Raw genomic sequence first — 10,000 nt, 5'->3', positions numbered from 1 at the left:
ATATGAATTATCATTTTTCATAGCTGGGTTGCATTTTGGCTCAGATTAAAAATTCTCGCTTAGCTCTGTTGGCTAAGGCATTTCTGACAAGTGGGCATACCATGGACATTTCTTAAATATAGAAGGCATTCATCCACGTGAGAGACTGATACCTGTTGCTCCCACAACACATACTGAAACTGTTGATTCTTGGCTCACAGTCCCAGAGGCAAACAGTGACAGGAAGTGCCAGTGTTGAGTGGCAGTTGAATGGCAGGGCCAGGGCCAGAAGGGAATCAGGTTTATGGGGCATTACCAGGCTTTACTGGATATTAAAAGGCTTTCAGGGTGATGAGATCTGAGACGCTGCCAGTGTTAGCCCGATCTTGTTGAGTATGGGTGGCACAGGGTGGCACAACATACAGAGGACACCTGTAGATTAGTGAGGCATGTAGTAAAAAACCTTGATGATTCACATTGACTTTGAAATTGACACTGAAGATTTTATCACGTCTAATGGACAGTTGCCCTTGAGCAGACAGATACTAACCAAAACAGATTGTACTCTTTCTGAGATTATTCAAATTAAATTCCTTATAATATCCTTATGGTCCATCTCATCCTGTCTCATCTCTTGCACAAGTTGAAAGGAGCCTGGATTGAACACATACTGTAGTGAGCACATATTAGCCTCTCTTGCACCAGAGACAGACCATGGGACTGTCTCTGGGCTGACCAGCCGGCCGGTGGCCTCTCATGATCAAGCCCCCAGTCCAGGCTGTCCACATTGAGCTGGTCCCCCAGGGTATGAGCATTACTCTGGGTTTGTGAGGGGCAGATGCCCTGACATCTGGGCCCAGGGTTAGTGCGAGCCCATCAGGGTGTGCTGGTGCTGGTGGTGCGTTGGCATGCAGTCTTCCCTGTAGCAGATTGAGGGTCCTGATGGAGGCTGATTGTGATCATTCATTACCCAGGCCCTGCAGATGGGCCCCTCTATTCCCACAGGGGCGTAAGTGGAACCACTTACTGAGGACAACAGCCAAAGTGACACACAGGAAAGGACACAACATGACTATGGGAAGAATGTGAAGAAGAAGAAGAATGGTGATGATGATGATGATAATGGTGATAATGGTGAGGATGATACTTGCATATTATTTCCTAAGGCAAAGTCAGGTTGACTTATTGGCCCTGTGACTCCATGGCTATTTATTCTCCAGTGAAGTGGCATGCCATCAATTAACTACCAGTTTCATCCATTAATCCGTATTAGAGGTCGACCGATTATGATTTTTCAACGCCGATACCGATATCGATTATTGAAGGACCAAAAAAAGCCGATACCGATTAATCGGATGATTTTTATATATACAGTGCCTTGCGAAAGTATTCGGCCCCCTTGAACTTTGCAACCTTTTGCCACATTTCAGGCTTCAAACATAAAGATATAAAACTGTATTTTTTTGTGAAGAATCAACAACAAGTGGGACACAATCATGAAGTGGAACGACATTTATTGGATATTTCAAACTTTTTTAACAAATCAAAAACTGAAAAATTGGGCGTGCAAAATTATTCAGCCCCCTTAAGTTAATACTTTGTAGCGCCACCTTTTGCTGCGATTACAGCTGTCTGTCGCTTGGGGTATGTCTCTATCAGTTTTGCACATCGAGAGACTGACATTTTTTCCCATTCCTCCTTGCAAAACAGCTCGAGCTCAGCGAGGTTGGATGGAGAGCATTTGTGAACAGCAGTTTTCAGTTCTTTCCACAGATTCTCGATTGGATTCAGGTCTGGACTTTGACTTGGCCATTCTAACACCTGGATATGTTTATTTTTGAACCATTCCATTGTAGATTTTGCTTTATGTTTTGGATCATTGTCTTGTTGGAAGACAAATCTCCTTTCCAGTCTCAGGTCTTTTGCAGACTCCATCAGGTTTTCTTCCAGAATGGTCCTGTATTTGGCTCCATCCATCTTCCCATCAATTTTAACCATCTTCCCTGTCCCTGCTGAAGAAAAGCAGGCCCAAACCATGATGCTGCCACTACCATGTTTGACAGTGGAGATGGTGTGTTCAGGGTGATGAGCTGTGTTGCTTTTACGCCAAACATAACGTTTTGCATTGTTGCCAAAAAGTAAAATTTTGGTTTCATCTGACCAGAGCACCTTCTTCCACATGTTTGGTGTGTCTCCCAGGTGGCTTGTGGCAAACTTTAAACTACACTTTTTATGGATATCTTTAAGAAATGGCTTTCTTCTTGCCACTCTTCCATAAAGGCCAGATTTGTGCAATATACGACTGATTGTTGTCCTATGGACAGAGTCTCCCACCTCAGCTGTAGATCTCTGCAGTTCATCCAGAGTGATCATGGGCCTCTTGGCTGCATCTCTGATCAGTCTTCTCCTTGTATGAGCTGAAAGTTTAGAGGGACGGCCAGGTCTTGGTAGATTTGCAGTGGTCTGATACTCCTTCCATTTCAATATTATTGCTTGCACAGTGCTCCTTGGGATGTTTAAAGCTTGGGAAATATTTTTGTATCCAAATCCAGCTTTAAACTTCTTCACAAAAGTATCTCGGACCTGCCTGGTGTGTTCCTTGTTCTTCATGATGCTCTCTGCGCTTTTAACGGACCTCTGAGACTATCACAGTGCAGGTGCACTTATACAGAGACTTGATTACACACAGGTGGATTGTATTTATCATCATTAGTCATTTAGGTCAACATTGGATCATTCAGAGATCCTCACTGAACTTCTGGAGAGAGTTTGCTGCACTGAAAGTAAAGGGGCTGAATAATTTTGCAAGCCCAATTTTTCAGTTTTTGATTTGTTAAAAAAGTTTGAAATATCCAATAAATGTCGTTCCACTTCATGATTGTGTCCCACTTGTTGTTGATTCTTCACAAAAAAATACAGTTTTATATCTTTATGTTTGAAGCCTGAAATGTGGCCAAAGGTCGCAAAGTTCAAGGGGGCCGAATACTTTCGCAAGGCACTGTATATTTGTAATAATGACAATTACAACAATACTGAATGAACAATGAACACTTTCATTTTTACTTAATATAAAACATCAAGAACATCAATTTAGTCTCAAATATATAATGAAACATGTTCAATTTGGTTTAAATAATGCAAAAACAAAGTGTTGGAGAAGAAAGTAGAGTGCATTATGTGCCATGTAAAAAAGCTAATGTTTAAGTTCTTTGCTCAGAACATGAGAACATATGAAAGCTGGTGGTTCCTTTTAAAATGAGTCTTCAATATTCCCAGGTAAGAAGTTTTAGGTTGTAGTTATTATAGGACTATTTCTCTCTATACCATTTGTATTTCATATACCTTGGATGTTCTAATAGGTACTATAGTATTGCCAGCCTAATCTGGGAGTTGATAGGCTTGAAGTCATAAACAGCGCAATATTTGAAGCATTACAAAGAGCTGCTGGCAAACGCAAGAAAGTTATGTTTGGATGAATGCTTATGAGCCTGCTGGTGCCCACCATCGCTCAATCAGACTGCTCTATCAAATCATAGACTTAATATAATAACACACAGAAATACGAGCCTTAGGTCATTAATATGGTCAAATCAGGAAACTATCATTTCGAAAACAAAACGTTTATTCTTTCAGTGAAATACGGAACCATTCCGTATTTTATCTAACGGGTGGCATCCATAAGTCTAAATTTTGCGGTTACATTGCACAACCTTCAATATTATGTCATCATTTTGTAAAATTCAGGCAAATTAGTTTGCAACGAGCCAGGGGGCCCAAACTGTTGCATAAACCCTGACTCTGCGTGCAATGAAGGCAAGAGAAGTGACACCATTTCCCTAGTTAAAAGAAATTCATGTTAGCAGGCAATATTAACTAAATATGCAGGTTTAAAAATATATACTTGTGTATTGATTTTTAAGAAAGGCGTTGATGTTTATGGTTAGGTACACATTGGTGCAACGACAGTGCTTTTTTCGCAAATGCACTTGTTAAATCACCCGTTTGGTGAAGTAGGCTGTGATTCAATGATAAATTAACAGGCACTATATCAATTAAATGCAACGCAGGACAAGCTAGATAAACTAGTATTATCATCAACCATGTGTAGTTAACTAGTGATTATGTTAAGATTGATTGTTTTTATAAGATAAGTTTAATGCTAGCTAGCACCTTACCTTGGCTCCTTGCTGCACTCGCATAACAGGTGGTCAGCCTGCCACGCAGTCTCTTCGTTTAGTGCAATGCAATCGGCCATAATCGGTGTCCTAAAAGGCAGATTACCGATTGTTATGAAAACTTGGCCCTAATTAATCGGCCATTTCGATTAACCGGTCGACCTCTAATCCGTATGGCAGTCAGACTGTTTCAAAACGCATTTCATTGTGTTACCCTTCTGCTGCGCTCCCTTCCCCCTCTCACCATGCTCATGTCATGTTACTTATCTCTAATGTGGATCAGTGAGCTGTAAACATATATACTAACACACTCAAAAACACACGCACACACACACACACACACACACACACACACACACACACACACACACACACACACACACACACAGCTGGCTAATACGTTCCTACACTCCAGGAGTCCTGCACCATCTACAGAAGGGCTGTGTAACGGCATTCTCGGCACATCCGTGCTTTGAATTAATTACAGTACCTCACACTCCATACATTTTCCCAGACACTAAGTCACCTTGAGAACAGGGCTTGGGATCCTATCAGTTGTGGTGGCAGGGGGGATGAGGGCAGGGGAGGGGGAGAGCCAGAGAGTCCAGCTAACATGAGCAGCTGAAAATGGCTGTCAAATGTTTTGCAAATGAAAAATACACACCCATAAACTTTGTATCCAGGAGGGCTAAAAAGCCAAGCCAACCACATGACTGTGTGAGGACTATAACTTAATCTGCACTTATCCCTCAAACATATACAACAGGACACTACAGAATAAATCTTTCTTTCTCTATGTTTGTAGTGGAGCATTTTAATAAAATAGCCATAGAATTCTGTGTAACTCCTCTAATGGCAAGGGCACAGTAGATTTGTGTCCGTCTGTGTAGGCTACAGAAAAGATCCTCTAGGCTGACCATTACAATATCATCCAGTGAAGTAGCAATCAAGTAGTGAGAAATATTTTTCATCCATAAAATATTTTACTATTCAGACTGAATAGTAAATTATCTTAAAGTCGATCAAATTGTAACATTTCACCAATATTTGATGAAATATGAATCCATCACACAGTAAACAAATGCATTAAAACAACAGGATCCTCCTCAGACCGTAGCCTGGGTTGTAATGGGCTAATGATTCATGGGGCATTGAAAAGGCCTCTGTGTGGAGGACTGCTCTAAATCTAATCAAGGCCATGGCTTATGCCAGCAGGGCATAGTAATAAAGTTGGCAACACTTGGTTACTGCTTTGTGTTCCTCCTCATTTCTCATCACAGCCCAAACACCACAGTGGAGGGCAACACACACCGTAGCAGCCTATCTGCTGTCGCAGTAATTGGAAGATGTAATTCGATTATCCTGATACTACCTGGGGCCAACCATCGCCTATGGTAAAAGTGTATTATTAATATAATGAATTTGGCATCCTATTTACAGGCCTAATGGTAACTACTTCTAAACTTCCCATAATCCAATTACCATGGATGAATGATAGTATACCTAGCTACACGTTGAAATTATGGTGTCCTTTGTTGGGCAAATCAGATGTCAATGTAGCCGACATAAACCCAAACTCACTCTTAATTTACTTTCACATACAGCTTGGGTATGAGAAGTTAGAGGAGTTACTTTCAACTATTCTATGTTATTTAGGTAGTCTACACAAAGGAGTATGAAAGCTGATCCATGTCTAAATATGTTGACATGATAGCTCAGCTGAAACCAACACAGCTTGTTTGCTAAGCAGGGTATATAGAGGTAGGCATCTGGATGGTGGACTTGTTCTCACTGAAATGCATTACTCCTCCTACACCAGTAGGAGTCTCTGATCAGGAAGAAATGGGATGAAATGGGATGTTGATTCAAGCACAATATTTTACTATCAACCTTGAAAGGTCAAATAAAATGTATAATCAAATTAGAAATTCTACATAATTTCAACCACCCAATATATATTGAATATAGAATTTAAAATATTTTTTTACATTTCTATGTGTTATTTTCAATGCAATTTCAATGTATACATATTTCTGATGACGACAAGTCAATGTCGTTAATTTCAATGTTTACAGCACTGGTTGGAATGAGATGAAAACAGTACTGAAAACCCTCCCACTTGCTAGGCAATAGATTTTTTCATGGAGTTTTCATTCAATAGGGTTTTCAGTACATTTATCTAAAGCCATCCCTTTAAATTTGGTGTAGCTTTAATTTGAACTACAGGAAGGTGGCTCTCCAGGAACAGGGTTGGAGTGAAAACCTACAGGAAGGTAGCTCTCCAGGAACAGGGTTGGAGTGAAAACCTACAGGAAGGTAGCTCTCCAGGGACAGGGTTGGAGTGAAAACCTACAGGAAGGTAGCTCTCCAGGGACAGGGTTGGAGAGCCCTGCACTAGAATATATGAAGAGAATGTTCAGAATATTTGGCATCGATGAAAGAAAGCCATATAAATACACACATATTAGTCTCCTTTACAGCACTTTACTCTGATCTTGTATATTACTTAGGGTTAGGAAAGTATTTATTAATAAAAAAACAGGTTTGGAGAGCCTTTATGCACTAAATATATTGGTGAATAAAACATACAGTGGTTTGATTAATCCTGAAAGTTACCATATTAAATTATTCAATCCATTAAATACAAGTACAATAGGTGTTGTAAGTACAATAGGTGTTGTAAGTACAATAGGTGTTGTAAGTACAATAGGTGTTGTAAGTACAATAGGTGTTGAACAGTAGTTTTATAAATCTACCCTAATAATCCTCACTAACCAAGGAACTGTGATGACAACGGTCCAGTCGTAAACAGTGCGCCGGGCTCCAGGTTTAAACTGCTACATATGGTCTACATTCTATAATGATTCAAATAGGCTACATGCCCTGAATTATTACACAACTTGTGACACGTTAGCCTAATATGATCCACTATTGCTAACGATCCTCAGGAACAACCACGCGAACCTGGCAGAGGAAAAAACGATCGATGTAATGGAATGATGCAAAATGTAAGGGAACTAACACAAAAGTCAGTGACAGATATAAATGTATGTGGGTATAACTGACGGTGGATAGCAGCTAATATTTTTTTAAATACAGTGAAAAGTCTGGGCATATAATTAAAACATTCTATGAATCATAAATCAACTCCGTGGGTTTACTGTCATTTGCGCTTGACTAAAGAAGCCTATAACTTGGGTCTCCCAATTGCATCCGTGGCCTGCAGATGCAGGCCAACATTTCATAAACAATGTGCATAGTCCGGGTGGCCATTTGATTAATTGTTCAACAGTCTTATGGCTTGGGGGTAGAAGCTGTATTTGTTCAGCATTCTTATGGCTTGGGGGTAGAAGCTGTTAAGGAGCCTTTAGGTTCTAGACTTGGCGCTCCGGTACTGCTTGCCATGCGGTAGCAGAGAAAACAGTCTATGACTTGGGTGACTGGAGTCTTTAACAATTTTTTGGGCCTTCCTCTGATACCGCCTAGTATATAGGTCCTGTCAGGAAGCTTGGCCCCAGTGATGTACTGGGCCGTACGCACTACCATCTGTAGAGCCTTACGGTCAGATGCTGAGCAGTGGCCATACCAGGTGGTGACACAACCTGTCAGGATGGTCTCCATGGTGCAGTTGTAGAAGTTTTGATCTGGGGACCCATGCCAAATCTTTTCAGTGTCCTGAGGGGGAAATGGTGTTGTCGTGCCCTCTTCACAACTGTCTTGTTGTGTTTGCACCATGATAGTTTGTTGGTGATGTGGACACAAAGGAACTTGAAACTCTTGACCCACTCCACTTCAGCCCCATCAATGTTAATGGGAGCCTGTTTGGCTCTCCTTTATCTATAATCCATGATCAGCTCCTTTGTCTTGCTCACATTGAGGGAGAGGTTGTTGTCCTCGCCCCACCTACCAGTCTCTGACCTCCTCCCTATAGGCTGTCTCATCGTTGTTGGTGATCAGGCCTACCACTGTTGTGTTGTCAGAAAACTTAATGATGATGTTGGAGTCATGCTTGGCCACGCAGTCGTGGGTGAACAAGGAGTACAGGAGGGGACTGAGCACGCACTCCTGAGCCCCCAGTGTTGAGGATCAGCGTGGCAGATGTGTTGTTGCCTTCTCTTACCACCTGGGAGAGTCCCATCAGGAAGTCCAGGATCCAGTTGCAGAGGAAGGTGTTTAGTCCCAGGGTCCTTACCTTAGTGATGAGCTTGGTGGGCACTATAGTGTTGAACGCTGAGCTGTAGTCAAGGAACAGCATTCTCACATAGGTGTTCCTTTTGTCCAGGTGGGAAAGGGCGGTGTGGACCACCGATTGAGAATGTGTCATTTATGGATCTTTTGGGGCGGTATGCGAATTGGAGATGATGGTGTTGATGTGAGCCATGACCAGCCTTTCAAAGCACTTCATGGCTACCGACATGAGTGCTACAGGGCGGTAATCATTTAGGCAGGTTACCTTCCCTTTCTTGGGCACAGGGACTATAGTGGTCTGTTTGAAACATGTAGGTATTACAGACTCGGTCAGGGAGAGGTTGAAATATCAGTGAAGACACTTGCCAGTTTGTCCACGCATGCTTTGAGTACACATCCTGGTAATCCGTCTGGCCCCGTGGCTTTGTGAATGTTGACCTGTTTAACGGTCTGGCTCACATCGGCTACGGAGAGCGTGATCACACAGTAGTCCGGAACAGCTGATGCTCTCATGCATGCTTGCTTCAGTGTCTACAGCTTATCATGAGGTATTCTACCTCAGGTGAGCAATACCTTGAGACTTCTTTAATATTAGACATCGCGCACCAGCAGTTATTGATAAATAGACACACACCCCCGCCCCTCGTCTTACCAGACGTAGCTGCTCTGTCCTGCCGAAACATGGAGAAGCCAGCCAGCTCTATATTATCCGTGTCATCGTTCAGCCACATCCAGTTGGTAGGACAGTCTTACTCGTAGATCATCCAGTTTGTTTTCCAATCATTGCACGTTGGCCAATAATACAGAGGGTAGTGGTGGTGTACCTACTCGTCGGCAAATTCTTACCAGGCACCCCACCCTCCTCCCCCTTTTTTCTTCACATTGATGACAGAGATTTGAGCCTTGTCTTGATAAAGCAGTATATCCTTTGCATTGGACTCATTAAAGAAAGAATGATTGTCCAGTTTGACAGCAACATCATGTACTGTACAAAATGAGGTACAAACAATGCGAAAAAACAAACAAACTAGCACAGTTGGTTAGGAGCCTGTAAAACGGCAGCCATCCCCTCTGGCGCCGTTTATGTGTGCTTAACTCAGGTCGGAATTCCCTTCATAAAGCCTAGACCCCCCCCTCTCCCCCACCCCCCACCGGACCTGATATTGCTGGTTCTACTACTGGCTGCCTCTACTGCTGGCTGGTTCTACTACTGGCACTAATACTGGCTGCCTCTACTGCTGGCTGGCTCTACTGCTGACTGGCTCTACTACTGGCACTACTACTGGCTGACTCTACTGCTGGCTGGCTCCACTGCTGGCTCTACTGCTGGCTGGCTCTACTACTGGCGCTACTACTGGCTGCCTCTACGGCTGGCTGGCTCCACTGCTCGCTCTACTGCTGGCTGGCTCTGCTGCTAGCTGGCTCTACTGCTGGCTGACTCTACTGCTAGCTTCTAGCTTTACAGCTGCCTGCTGGCTCTACTGCTGGCTGGCTCTACGGCTGGCTGGCTCTACTGCTAGCTCTGCGGCTGCCTGCTGGCTCTACTGCTGGTTGGCTCTACTGCTAGTTGCTAGCTCTACTGCTGCCTGCTGGTTCTACTGCTGGCTGGCTCTACTGCTGGCGAGCTCTAAAGCTGGCTGCTGGCTCCACTGCTGGCA

This window comes from Oncorhynchus mykiss, chromosome 13 (genome assembly GCF_013265735.2).
Source record: "Oncorhynchus mykiss isolate Arlee chromosome 13, USDA_OmykA_1.1, whole genome shotgun sequence".
Lineage (NCBI taxonomy): Eukaryota > Metazoa > Chordata > Actinopteri > Salmoniformes > Salmonidae > Oncorhynchus > Oncorhynchus mykiss.
Note: the sequence above shows the minus strand (reverse complement) of the source record.